Source organism: Hipposideros armiger, unplaced genomic scaffold (genome assembly GCF_001890085.2).
Source record: "Hipposideros armiger isolate ML-2016 unplaced genomic scaffold, ASM189008v1 scaffold_12, whole genome shotgun sequence".
NCBI classification, from domain to species: domain Eukaryota; kingdom Metazoa; phylum Chordata; class Mammalia; order Chiroptera; family Hipposideridae; genus Hipposideros; species Hipposideros armiger.
This window is the reverse complement of record NW_017731362.1, coordinates 7478846-7492333: the sequence shown is the minus strand read 5'-3', so window position 1 is coordinate 7492333 and position 13488 is coordinate 7478846. Positions and strand designations below refer to the sequence as shown.

Here is a 13488-nt window from a genome sequence, read left to right as displayed (position 1 = left end):
TTTGAGAGGCATACTAAAATATGCAGAAGTGATAACACAGGATATCTGGGATTGACTTTGAAATACTTTGGTAAAGGGCAGAGGAAAAATGATAAAATCTTGGTTAATTGTTTACTCTGGGTATGGGTTTATAGAGATTCATTGTGTGTGTGTGTGTGTGTGTGTGTGTGTGTGTATTTACTTTTGTATACGTTTGAACATTTCTCATTTTAAAAGGTTTTTATGATTCCTCATGCTATTAAATAAGATTTTTAAAATATACAGCTTACACTCCTTTGGATGGTGTTCATGGCATTGCGCAATCAGCTTCCTGTTGCGTTAGCTGAGAAGAGGGCAGGGGTAGTTTCCCTGAAGGAAAATCAAGGTGCCGTTTCCAGAAGAAGGGGAACCAAAGCCAGGCCAAAAACATAATAGACGCCCACCATTGTTTCACACCACTGTTTGAGCTTCATTTTACAAAATGTACCTAGCCAGAGAAAACCACTTGCTGTTTCCTGAACACAGCACACACTTCTATGCCTCTACGGTCTTGCTCAAGTTGTTTTCTGTATTTTTTTTTTTTGATGAGTCATACTTTTCTTCAAAATCCACCATAACTGCCATCTGAGGGGAAGCCTTTCTTTGCCATCCCTGCCTATAAAATAAGAAGACCCCTGTGGCAGTGGACCCTAGCGTCCATGATAGCCTGGTATGGGCCAGTTTGGATGTCTCCACACCCCCACTAGACTGGAAGCTCCTGAAAGGCCTCTTTCATTATATGCCTCACAGCACAAAACCCAACCACTTGTCCATAGCAAGGGCACGATGCTCACTTGCTGAGTTGAATTGCCACTAATGATTTCAAATAGAGTTTCTCAAGAAGGCACAAAGTATTAAGATAAGAAATTGTCACCCTTCGTAAATTGCAAATAAATAGAGCATTTGTTATCTAAGATTTCTTGTCTATTTAAAGACATTGAATATTATTGTAGTTGAAGTCCTTAAATATTAGATCCAAATTGTCTATAGCCAAGATGCTGGCTTTGAGATCTGTAGGGGGAGACTGAGATGTATTTGCATTTTCAAAGATGTTAATTTCTTTGCCAACCACAGCAGATGGCTTCCCTTACTGCTTGTAACAGAAATTTAACTGATTTGACAGTAGCCTTATGGTCTTTCTGGTAGGATGCCAAATATTTGCATTAAACAGATCTTTGATTAAGCTACTATTTTATTGTGTGAGTCTGTAAATGGGAACATTCTCAAATCCAACTGAATTCCAATAAAAATATAATATTTTTTATTTTTCGTTTGGTGACCAGAGTCTACTGGAGTCTTTGCAAAATTATGCTATGCTAACATATTTTTAATATTTTTTAAAGTACTCTTTTAAAAGAGGTCTTGACATAGGCCTGTGTTTGCATTCACAAATCATAAGTCCTCTTTCTTGTCTGGATGAGTTGGTCATACATAGGGAACGTGGGCTTCACTTATAGGAAGGGAGCAGGAGAGTAACATTTTCGAGCACTGCGGTAGATACCTTCATTTAACTTATTCCAAAAGGTCAAGGTGAGTTTGGGGCTTTGAACATAATCTCTAAGTGAGAATAGTTCCTCCTACTTCTCAAAGATCTGCCACTCATCCACAGAAAGCCCTAGTTCTCCAGAAGCCCTAACTACAAACTCCTCCTAAGTTTGTTCTTTCCAATAGTCTACAAGTTGTTATCTTATCATTTATTTACTGACTCCTGGAACTTTAGAACAGATATATTAGAGAATTTAGACCAATGTCCCTCCTTATTAAGATGGGAAAACAGGGTTTGGAAGGTGAGGAAAGGAATGAGTCAAAACTAGCACTCACGTTGCCTGGCCCCTTGGGCCAGTGTTTTTTCCACTACAAATTCAGGGCTTCCCTGAGAATGTGCAGCTGCCTTGGGAGGCGGGACTGATGAAGCCACCCATACTTACAGTTCACTGTTACTTGCAGCTGAAAGCACTCTAAACTCAATATGCCTCTCTTACCCCAGGTTTCTTCCCTCCACACCTCCATGTGTGTCTTGGCCTTTCTTCAACCACCTTCGTAATGGGGACATTACATGAAGGGTGTGTGTGAGTCGTGGGTGAGGACACATCCCAGCAAAGAGACTTCCATTCAAACAAATTCACGTTTGGTTTCTTATCTCTCTTCCAGAGGCAGAAATGCCCAGCGGAATAGTCTTCCTAAACAGATTTGCCTGGTTATAAATCTGGGGTCTTTAGGAACAGAAGTACAACATCCTGCTCCACCTGGAAACGCGCCACTTGGTCTTCTGCCCACACAGCTACATCATCCATTCCATGGCTCATTCCACCGGGAGGCTTTGTCACTGGATGATTTTGGCTCCATGCTCCTGATTCCTTAAATGAATGCCCAGGATATGATCACTCTCAAACTTATAATGGTTTTCTTCTAGTTCTGGGTGGAAAATATCAGGTAACGTATTAGGGCTGGACTTGGTCTTGAGCCCTTTAAGTCTTCAGGCTCCTTGATACCAGGAACAAAGCCACATTTCTTTTGTGTTCCCTCCAACTAAGACTCATATGGAAAGCATAATAATAATTAAAAGTCCCTTATTAATTGAATTCTGCCAACAGATGAGCAGCTCCCCAGACGGATATCAGAGCCGGGCAAAGCAGCTATCAGCTTGAGGATGGCATCTGTTGGCACAAACTCCTGCTCTCCTTGGCTTCTTCTTGATCCAGGTAGAAAACACAAAAATGTGTTGCATCCGATACCTGCCTTGAGCCCCAGATCAAGGCAAAGTGCCAGTGCTTACATGAGCTTCTGGACTTCCCATCCCCTGCTTTGAGCTATAATTAGCAGACAGAGAAATCAACAGGAAGTACGAGCAAGCTTTTATAACTGAATGGAAATCAACGGGGAAATGATTTGCTTTACAGAAATCTGTTCTCATGCAAAGTTCCAGGAATATCTTTAAATGGGGTCCATTACAGATTAAGTGCAACATCTAAATAAGCCTCAGATCATTTACCCAATGATGTTTCTAGATGAGTTTTAAAAAATGCTTCCTTTCCATCATGTAAGGATAGAAATCTCTTTCTAAGAGAAATAGGAAAAGTGGAAATATGAATAAATTAGTTAATAGTTATGAAAAATGTTCACAGTCTTTCTAATGCTTTTCAATCCCTTATTCATCTACATGTAATTTTAAAACTTTTATTGTCGAAATTTCCAACAAATATATAAGAGAACAGTATAAGGAACCTTCATGTACCCTTAACCCAGATTAAATAAGTATCAATTCAGAGTCAACCTCATTTCATCTGTACCCCAACCTATTTCCCCATGTTATCCAAATTATTTTGAAGCAAATCTTAACTATATAATTTATTTTAAATATTTTAGCAAGCTATAATCAATGGTAAGTCCAGTTCTCCAAAAAAGACTATTTTGGATCACTCCTGGTTTTTAGAAGTAAACAGTTATTTAAAACTTTGATATAATTTTTGTAAAAAAAAATTTATTATAAATTTCTTTACACCAAGATTTAGGTACTTCATTTATCTATCTGTTCATTCATCATACATTCAGAAATTTTTATTAAGTACTTACTATATGTTCAGCCTATTTGGTGTGCTGGGAATACAGCTGTGAACATAGTAGCCAAGACCTCTTGATCTTGTATTTTGGTTGGTGGAAGAAAAAAAATAAACAACTTAGAAAATTTATAAACAAGATCATTTCAGATAGAAAGAAAGGAAGAAGGCAAAGTGATAGTAATGAGGGGAGTGACATTTCAGCTGCTATTGGAAGAATATATAAGAAACAGCAGTTTGAAGACTAGAGATAGAGTGATCCAGGTAGAGAAAATAAAAAACAAAGACTGAGGCAAAGAAGAGATTTCTGTGTCAAGGAACAGCTAGGAACACAGTGTACGTTCAGCATAGTGAACAAGGGAGAAAATGGTAAGATAGAAAGCTAGAGAATGTGGTAGACAGTGACTTCCCAATAAATCATTCCTTCCAGTATTCATGCCCTTGGTTTCCCCTAAAACATTGACTCTGGACCTTGCTTTGGCCAATGGGACATTAGCAAGTGTGATGAAAGGAGACTTGATAAGCACTTGCACATTCTCTTGGATTGTTCTCTCCATGCTGAAAAGTGACTTAGGCTAGACCACTGAATGATGGAGGTTCAGGCAGGAGGATGCATGCATGTTGGACAGTCTAGCCCCAGCAAGCTCCTAGATGAATGGGACCACATTACAGCAGTCAACCCACAAAATCATCAGAAATTGTAAATCATTGGTTTTAGCCATTACACTTTGGGGTGGTTTATTACGCAACAATAGATAACTGAAACAGAAAGTAGTGCCTGGAAATGGTGTGCAGCTGTAACAGAAACTGAAAACAGGTGATTCTGAGACTGAGCCATGAGAGAAGGCTGGAAGAGTGGTAAGAGCAATGAGGAAATTGTGATTGGAGGCTGGAAGGGTGGTCATCTGTGTTGTTAAGTAGTTCAACAATTAGTGAAGCTGATGACTACAGAAAGTGTACTTAATGAACTTGTGGATCTGGCCAAAGGAAATTTCCAAGTAGAATGCTGAAGGGGCTAATTTGCTTCTTTTTAGCTGCCTGTGATAAAATATGGGAAGGAGAGGTGAACCAAAAAAGAAGGAATTCAGTTTTCAAAAGCAGAATTTAGAAAAAACATTTGCAATCTTAGGCTTGCTGGGATGGAAAATAAAACTCTTTTCCGGAACTTCCTACCCCCAAGAGTTTTCAAAGTAAGACATGGCCTGAGGATGCTGCCAGCAAAATGTGACGTTAGTCAAGATCAAGTCGAGGCTGTGTCTGTAAGACCTGTTTTAAAACGTCACAGCTCAAAGAAGAGGGGGTTCGTCTTCAAGAGATGTGTGGATGACTTTTGTCAAATGAAGTAGAAAAGGAATAGTACACACTCAGGCTAAAGGAACAAAGACTTTCAAAATGAAACAAGACCTCTGAGTCCCCAACCTAACATGAGCAAGAAGCAGACTGAGAAACTACTCAGCTGCAAACATGAGCCATTTCTCCTAGAGAGAAAAAAAAATGCTTGAGGACAGGGCCAACAACTAGATTAAGGAAGCATTTCCAGGGAGCAGAAACAGGCCCTAAGGAAACTGGCAACGAGCGTGTGGCTGGATTTCAGAATGGTTAAGGACCTGTGCCTGCTATGTCCTTCGGTTTCGTCCCCCTGGGAATAGGAGTGTCTATTGTTGTTATCCCTCTCTCACCATTATATGTGGGGTTCAGTTGCAGGGAATAGTTATGGTAGCAGATAACTTAAATTTTTAAATCACAGTTTTCCTGGTTGAGACAAGCTACATCCAAGCATCTTCATCCACATCCAAACCTGATCCAGATGATGGAATTCTGAACACTGAGTTGCTGCCATATTAAATGAGACTTTGGGAGGTCTTGGGAGAACATGAATGTATTTCGCATGTGGGAGAAATGCGAGTAATTTATGGACAGAGGAAACACCGTGGTAGATTAAAGATGGCCACAAAGTCTTTTCTGTTTCACGCATAGAGATATGGAGTCTATTTCCGCCCCCTGCTTGAATCTGGGCTGGATTTTTTTACTTGTTTTAACAAATAGAATGCAGCTGAAGTGACACTGTGCCAGGTTTTTCAAGACAATTTCCACTTTTGCCCTCTTGGAATCCCAAGCCACGTGGAAAGAGACTCAGCTACCCAGATAGAGAGCTGAAAGATGCCTGGCTAAAGGAAAACTCTTTCTCTACTAACAGCACTTCTGACACCAAGTGTGTAGATTTCCCACACCAAGCAATTCTCCAGTTCTCTGTGGACACCACTGAGTGTCCCACAATTTAATTCAACTCTGACACAAGACTGCCCCCACTTTCAGACGTCAATCACAAGTAATAGGTTCCCAGGTTACCCACACTTCTGTCCAACTTGGCTACAAATTGGGAGACCCCACAACCCCCTCCTCAGGTATCATAATTTGCTATAATGGCTCACAGAACTCAGGGAAACATTTTACTTACTTTTACTCGCTTATTATAAAGGATACACAGGAATCGCCAAAGGAAGAGGTTCATAAGGTGAGGACTGGGAGAGTCCTTAGCACAGGAGCTTCTGTCCCATGAAGTCGGAGTGTGAACCCTCCCAGCCATGGATGTGTTCACCAACCTAGAAGCCCTCCAAATGCCACAGTTTAGTCATTTTGTGAAGGCTCCGTTATGCGGGCATAACTAATCAAATCATTGGCCATTGGTGATCATCTCAAACTCCAGCCCCTCTCCCCTCCCTGGAGGTGGGGGGCAGTCTTGTGGGATTGAGCCCTTATCCTGTGGGGTCTGTGAGGGGTTGGGGTTGAAAGTTCCAACCCTCTAATGACATAGTTGGTACCTCTGGTGACCAGCCCCTATCCTAAAGCTATCTAGGAGCTTTTGGGTCACCAGTCATCACATTAACATAAACTCAGGTATGGTTGAAAGGGGTTTATTATGCTTAATAACAGACACCCCCCTCAGCCCATCATTCAGGAAATTACAAGAGTTTTAGGAGCTCTGTGACAGAACTAGGGGCAAAGATCAAATATATGTATATCTTATTACAGGGTCACACCAGCCAAGCCCTAGATGTTCCAGGAGTCACAATGGGACACCAGACATGTGGGAAAATCTATCTTGAATTCCCAGCCCCAGGCTAAGAACTGTCTTGGTAAGTGCAACAAACCCAAATTACAGAATTGTGAGTAAACAGATGGGGGTTGTTTTGAACTGCTAAGTTCTGCTATAGCTAATTACAAAGCAATAGATGAATACAACAGAAATACTGTGATGGACTAAAGATAGCTTCAAGTTCTTTGGGGTTCTTTTATTAAAAGGTAGGGGTTTTGCCTGGGCTCACTCATAGGTCTGTAACCCATGACTCACAGGGTTAGCTGGGCTGGAAAGTCCAAGGTGGCCTCACGTACAGGGCTGGCAGTTGGCACTAGTTGTCAGCTGGGGTATCTTGGTTCTCCTCCACATGGCTTCTCATATTCAGTTTCCTTATGCGGTGGTCTTAGGAAAGTGTTCCCAGGAGGAAAAGGCAGGAGCTGCAAGACTCCTTGAAACTGAGTCTCTAAACTTGTATAGTGTCATTTCCACCACATTCTACCAGTCAAACAAGTCAAACAGTCAGCCCAGATTCAAGAGATGGGAAACTAACAGAGAATTGAATAGCTAAGCCAAATCTGAGGACATGCTCCGAAGCTAGATCTCAAGGGATTGAGAAAATGCCCTGGAGAATGGCATTTGCAGTTCTTTTTACGCAATTAGAATCAAAGGACAAAATTTAAGGAAGGTTACATAAAGTCCATTGGTGGTAGATTAAGGAGACAAGAGAACGCAAAGCAGGGAAATCTCTAGGATTGGATAAAAAGTGAAATGGAGAGATACATACTTCTTTTACATTAGTGAGTACAAGATAGTTAACATTGAACTTTACAGTAAATAGAGATGATGTGTGGGCAACAAGATAACAATGAGGAGTTTCTTGTTTTGTGCTCTGGTGCCAGTGGTTATGCCTCCAAGGGACCTGGAAAAGAAAATTACTCTGACATTTCAAAGGTATGTTATCCTAAAGCATAAGAACAATGGAAAGTGCTCACTTAAGGTAAAGACGGACCTTTGCTAAGGAAGCTATGGGCTTGGAATGGGCTGCCCATCATGTGAACTAATTGGTACCGAGGACCAAGGTCTTGTAGAGAATTGTTTAGTTCACAAATTTTACAAATACAAGTTGGCTGAACTAGAACAGTCTGAGAATATCTGCATTAGACTATCTGCATTTATTCAGGATAGCTATGCCATGGGTAAGAAAGCAACGGCAGCACTTATCTACACATGGTAAAGGAAGCTTACCCATTTAAAGAAATCTGTGATTTTTTTGTATCATCTTTTATCATCTAGATAAATTTCTTGGACAAAGTGTTTTGATCAAAAATGCCTTAAGAGACATTTATGTCTTCTTGAGATGTAATACTGTGCATTCCTCAATATCGATTAAACTTGAAGCAGTCTATAGTATCAATGAGACACTCTTTTTGAAGGGGGTACAAGGTATCCTGTTAGGTTAAGGCAAAAGTTGCATGCAATTTTTCAGTTTTACCACTAGATGGAGAACTCATCTTTTCACCAATACAAGACAGAAATCTCCAGTGCCTGCTTTGTGCAGAGCTTAATGCTAGGCCCTGCAGATGATCAAAAAGAAGATGCAGATGATGTCCTAAATGTTCTTGTAGTCTAGTGGGGATAAGACAAGACCTCAAGAATCTGTATTTCAAAGCAGAATATAAATGTCGAAGTACAGACAAGAAGTTCCATGGACAACTCAAAGAATAACCCCCAAAAGTTACTAGATTATTTTTGGATAAGGTAGTACACTATTTGAGTTTTGAAGTATAAGCAGCATTTCAACAGGCTGAGGTGGAGAGCGCTGCCTAAACAAACGATAATGTGTGCAGGAAACAGCCAATAGTACAGCTTACTTGGCAGAGGTAAGACTTGATATGTAGTTTAGGGCCATCTTGCTTTAAATGTGGAGATGGAGAGATCATAGCTAATTCAGTCAGAGGTGGGGGTGTATGTGGGGAGTGTCAGGGAGAGCCCTGGTTTCTCTGAGGCTCCCAATGCACCAGGCTGCACGTCCACATTCCTTTCTTCCGGGCGAAATCGGGTCTCCCTACCCCCCCCCAGCCACAGCCCTGGTACCTACTAACATGTCTATAATGTGAATTTCTCAAGGGCAGAGGTTTTTTCCAGTTTATCTTTGAGCCCCTAGCACTGTGCTTGGTACATGTTAACTGCTCCATAATAAGATGCATATGGGATAGTCTGGGAGCCCAAAGAAATGGGAAGTTATTGGAATGGTTTACTAGAGGGACTCATCTCTTCAACATGGATGGTAGCAATGAGAATGCCAGAGATATTTTTAAAACTCAAAATATTTTTAAAACTCAAAATATGAAGAAATAAATATGTGTGGGGATAGTGAAAGGGAGAGGTAAAAAATAAATCCAAATTCATTTTCCCCACTTTTTCTTTGTTTATAAAAAATATTCATGTTATTATTTGACTTTTTTTTTTTAATTTGGCCTACTATTAAAGAATGTATATTTCATACAAATGAGAACGTTCAAAAGAACAGACCACGTTACGGAGGTAACTCCCAAATATCCACAAATGTTATTGAGTGGAGGCAGCATTATTTGAACGCATAATGTATATTGTTCCCAAGTGTAAAGTCTAATTAGGACAGAGATTGCAAACTGGTGATATGGGGTCCTATCGAGATATGTTTGTCAAATTTACACATTTTAAAATTGTTTTGAGTTAGTTGATATAACTGTACAAATCATGAGATTTTCGCATGCACTCTAAATTTCTGGCTTCTCTTCAAATATTGTAAAATTTCGTAACAAGAGGTCCCCATGCTCACACAGCATCATCAGCTGGAGCTGGGCAGAGGCCACCTCCCTGCTTTCTAGTTCCCATGGTGCCACTACTCCCTGTTGTAACACAGGATCTACTTGCTCATGCACATCACCTCTCTGGATCTGGGTGCTCGCTCTCTGTGTCTGCCCATTTGGATCTGCAGATTTTATTGGATTATCAGAAAAGTCATGACATTATTTTTCTATGTTTTTCATTGCAAAAGTTTGTCATGACTTTTCCGACAACCCAGTAGTATCTTTGGTGAACTGGATGTTACCAGTCATTAAGCACTGATGTTCTAACGTTCTTTCCTGTGTCCACATTTTGGTCAGTTTCAAAAAATCGATTTTGTTGCAAGTGAGCACATATGCCATTACTTCATTAAGCTGAGTGAGTTGTGTGAATTGCTATTAAATGGGGTATAATCTACTAGAAGGAAGATGTACGAGGCATAGTGTAGGACCTAAGAAAGGTCACATGGTTATTGGGACACCTGAGAACTTTGCCTATAAGTATGGAAGGGCAGCGAAAATGTCTATTCAGGTAACAATACAATGACTACAATAACGGTAGACACTTGGGTGGTGAGATACTTTGAAATATTTAATGTATTTTTTTATTTTTCTATTTGTTTGACCATGACTTTCCCCCTAACTTTTTACCCTTTTTTGCCTTAAGGATTAGGATTTTAACAGCACCCATGCTAAGAATCATTGTGTAACTCTTGAAGCCCATTTCAAAAGCAAGAGTCTTGAAAGCCAGGATCACAATTAGAGCCTAACCAGGAAAACAGAAACCGCTTTAAGAACTTAAGACAGAGGAAAGTTAATGCAGGTAATTGGAGTCACAAGAGATGGAGGAGGTGAGAAACCAGAGTGGATGGTGAAGCCACCCAGAGATGAACAGCCACGAGCCTGCAGAGGTGAACGGAAGGGTCTGTTACTGCAGAGGCAGGATCCACAGTGCAATAAAGCAGCTCCTGCCAGAGACACCACTGAGGCAGAGAGAAATGCTCAGACTTCTCCCTTCCCACCCCTCGCCCCTTCGGCTAGTGTCACCCAGTAGCTGAACCCAGCCAGAGCCAGCTGCCGTGGGGGCCTATAGGCATGCTTCCCCGCCCCCACTCAGACCAGCAAGTTGGCCAGGGCAGGGCAGGAAAGGACTGGAGGGCAAGCAGGCCAGGATCTGCACATCAGTGACAAAAGCCAACCACGAGAGATAGAACAGGCTCTTGTTCTGTTTTGTTTTGTTTTGAACTTGTAAAACATTCTCTTAGATCCAACGCATGGAGGGCCAAGTTTAGAGTGCTTAATATAAACCATAGGGTATAGGATACAGGGTCATGGCAATTTCCTGTCACACAGAAAGGCAATAAAAACCTTCCTGGCTTGCAGAGAGACGCTTGGAGAAAAGGATGAGGAGAGCAGGCTTCTCCAGCTCCAGGAATGGGGAAAGCTGGGGATAATCAGCCTCACGCTTGAAATTCCTAGAGAAGAGGAATTAGCTGTGCGCTCTTTTCTGTCTGGGGTTTGAAAGGATACCACCTTAAAGAATGCCCGGAAATTACAATAGAGTGGCAATGGTGGGGTGGCGTGTTGCAGCATGGAAACAGTCTGTAATTGTAGTTTTCCATGGGTTTTCTGAGGTTATGTGATTCCTGGACAAGATCCAGAGGCCACGTTCCTCTATGCGGGATGCACACAGCTGAAAGGGCATTCCTCAGGAAGGACAGGATTCCAGCTGAGCAGAGCGTACACCTCAAGCGGGAGACCATGGCAGGCTCTGTAGGCATCCAAGCAGGTGATCCAAGTGTTGCAGGAAAGAGGGTCCTTGGTTTCGCGCAGGAAAGAATTCAAGCGGGAGCTAGGTAATAAAGGGAAAGTAGTTTATTGAGAGATACCGTATTCCCCCATGTATAAGACGCTCCCATGTATAAGACGCACCTTAATTTGGGGGCCCGAAATTTGAAAAGAAATGTATTACATAAAGTTATTGAACTCAAGTTTTAGTCATCATAAAATTCATACAACTCCTCATCACTGTCAAAACTCCCAACCATTAGCTTGTCCTCATCTGTAACTGATGACAAATCACTGTCGTCATATATTGCCTCTTCCTCGGTTCTATTTATGGCATTTGAAATGCCACGCTTCTTAAATGACTTGACAACAATCTACAACCACTGTATAAGATGCACCCAGTTTTTAGACCCCAAATTTTTTGAAAAAGGGTGCGTCTTATACACAGGGAAATACGGTAGTCTACTCCACAGCCAGAGTAGAGGCTGCCCTTGGGCAAGAGAGAGGCCCAACCCGGAGGCCCAACCCGGCTTACTTACTGGCAGTGGTTTTCATTAGTCAGGCTTTTACATATGAGAATAAGGAAGAGGAATATTCTTATTAGTTCTGGAAAGGGGTGGAAGAATTTGAGGCACCTCCCATGTTTTATTCTTATATGTCCTCTCCGGAAGTGTCATGGCATGGGGGTGTGGCATTTAGTATGGAAATGTATTATAATGACTGTATAATAGTGGTTGAGTGTTACTTGGAGGTGGATCTCACTGCCATCTTGGTCTTGGCTGGTACAGGCTGGTTTGTACCATATCCTGGTTCACTAGTTTCCTGCCTCCGCTGATGGTTAGTGGTTTTTCTTGGCAGCCCTGCCCCCATATCTCACAAGCAGGTGATGGCTAATGGTGCACCCAGCAGTGACTAAGACACCTATGCTGAGTAAGATATCACCTTAGGCCAGCAAGGTGCAGAGGTCAGCAGATATGCAAGTAGGCCAGACGCTCATCTCCATCGCTAAATGCTGGCTGTCTGCCACCTGCAACCTGTACTCAGAGCATAGCCCTGGGGGCAAAGTGTAGGAAGAGTTAGAAAAGCAGAAACATGGAGTTTGACTGAATTTGAATCCTGAATTGGCTATGTAGAGGAGAAAAAAAATAACTTTCCTCTACCCTCCTAAATTCTCAGTGGAGGCCTTTAATAACAAGACAGATTAACAAGAGAAGGCAAACAAAAGTTTACTAACATGTGTATCACACATGTAGCACATGGGAGACTCCAGAAGCGAGTAACAAAGGTTTGGTTAGAACTTTAATTTGTTTGTGTAGTATCTTAGCAAAGGAACTATAAAATTTAGAGAAGTAACAAGACAAAGGAAAATGACCTTAAGTCTCCAGGGGTGGCAAATTGTGATAAGACAAATATATGGGATATTAATAGGAGACAAAGTTTGTTATGTAGATTCTACTGGTGCCATGTCCAGGCTTATAGGGTCTAAAGTCTCTCATGATTAACTTTTGTCCTTCCTGGTAAATTTATGTCCTGCTTTTAGGCAAATAGGGGGAGGATAGGAAACTTTACTTTTTTCTTTCTTTTTATTTAAGGAGGTGATTTCATAGACAAATAGCATTTTAAAATATTTTTATTGAGGTCTAATTTACATAACATGTTAGTTTCAGTTGTATAGTGTAATGATTTGATATTTGTATATGTTGCAAAATGATCACCACAATAAATCCAGTTAACATCCATCACCACATATGGTTACAGAATTTTTTCCTTGTGATAAGAACTTACAAGATCCACTTTCCTAGCTGCTTTCAAATATGCAAGACAGTATTTTTTATAATAGTCACTGTGCTGTGAATTGCATTCCCATGACCTTTCTTATATGTGCTTCTTCGCAGTCTCCTCTAACTCAAAATAATCCTTATGCCAAAGTGACATATTTGGAAGTGGCATATTCTGCCACCCTTCAGTTATTTTTCCAAAAGAGAGGAGGTTTTAAATTGGAGATGTCTAAGGTACTTTACTGAGGCAGGATGAAGTATTTCCCACCATTTGTAGAAAAGAGGGGCTTTTTCTATTTTTTTTTTTTAAAGATTTTTTTATTGGGTAATTGGGGGGATGGGAACAGTACTGGGGAATTAGGGGAAGGGGAACAGACAAGTTGCTGTCGTTTTGTTCTTCAATCTAGTTGTGGAGGACACTGCTTCACTGGCCCAAGTTG

The 13488-nt window shown here is 41.1% G+C and overlaps 1 long non-coding RNA gene across 1 annotated transcript in view; it reads left to right on the top strand.

The window, feature by feature from the left end:
* Positions 1-2337: 2337 nt before the first annotated feature.
* Positions 2338-13488, top strand: part of LOC109394317 (uncharacterized) — a 28380-nt gene continuing 17229 nt past the window's right edge. Inside the window, exons 1-3 of the long non-coding RNA XR_002126426.1 lie at positions 2338-2451; positions 2613-2720; positions 6609-6712. This is a non-coding gene — a long non-coding RNA (uncharacterized LOC109394317). The remainder of the gene's footprint in view (positions 2452-2612; positions 2721-6608; positions 6713-13488) is intronic.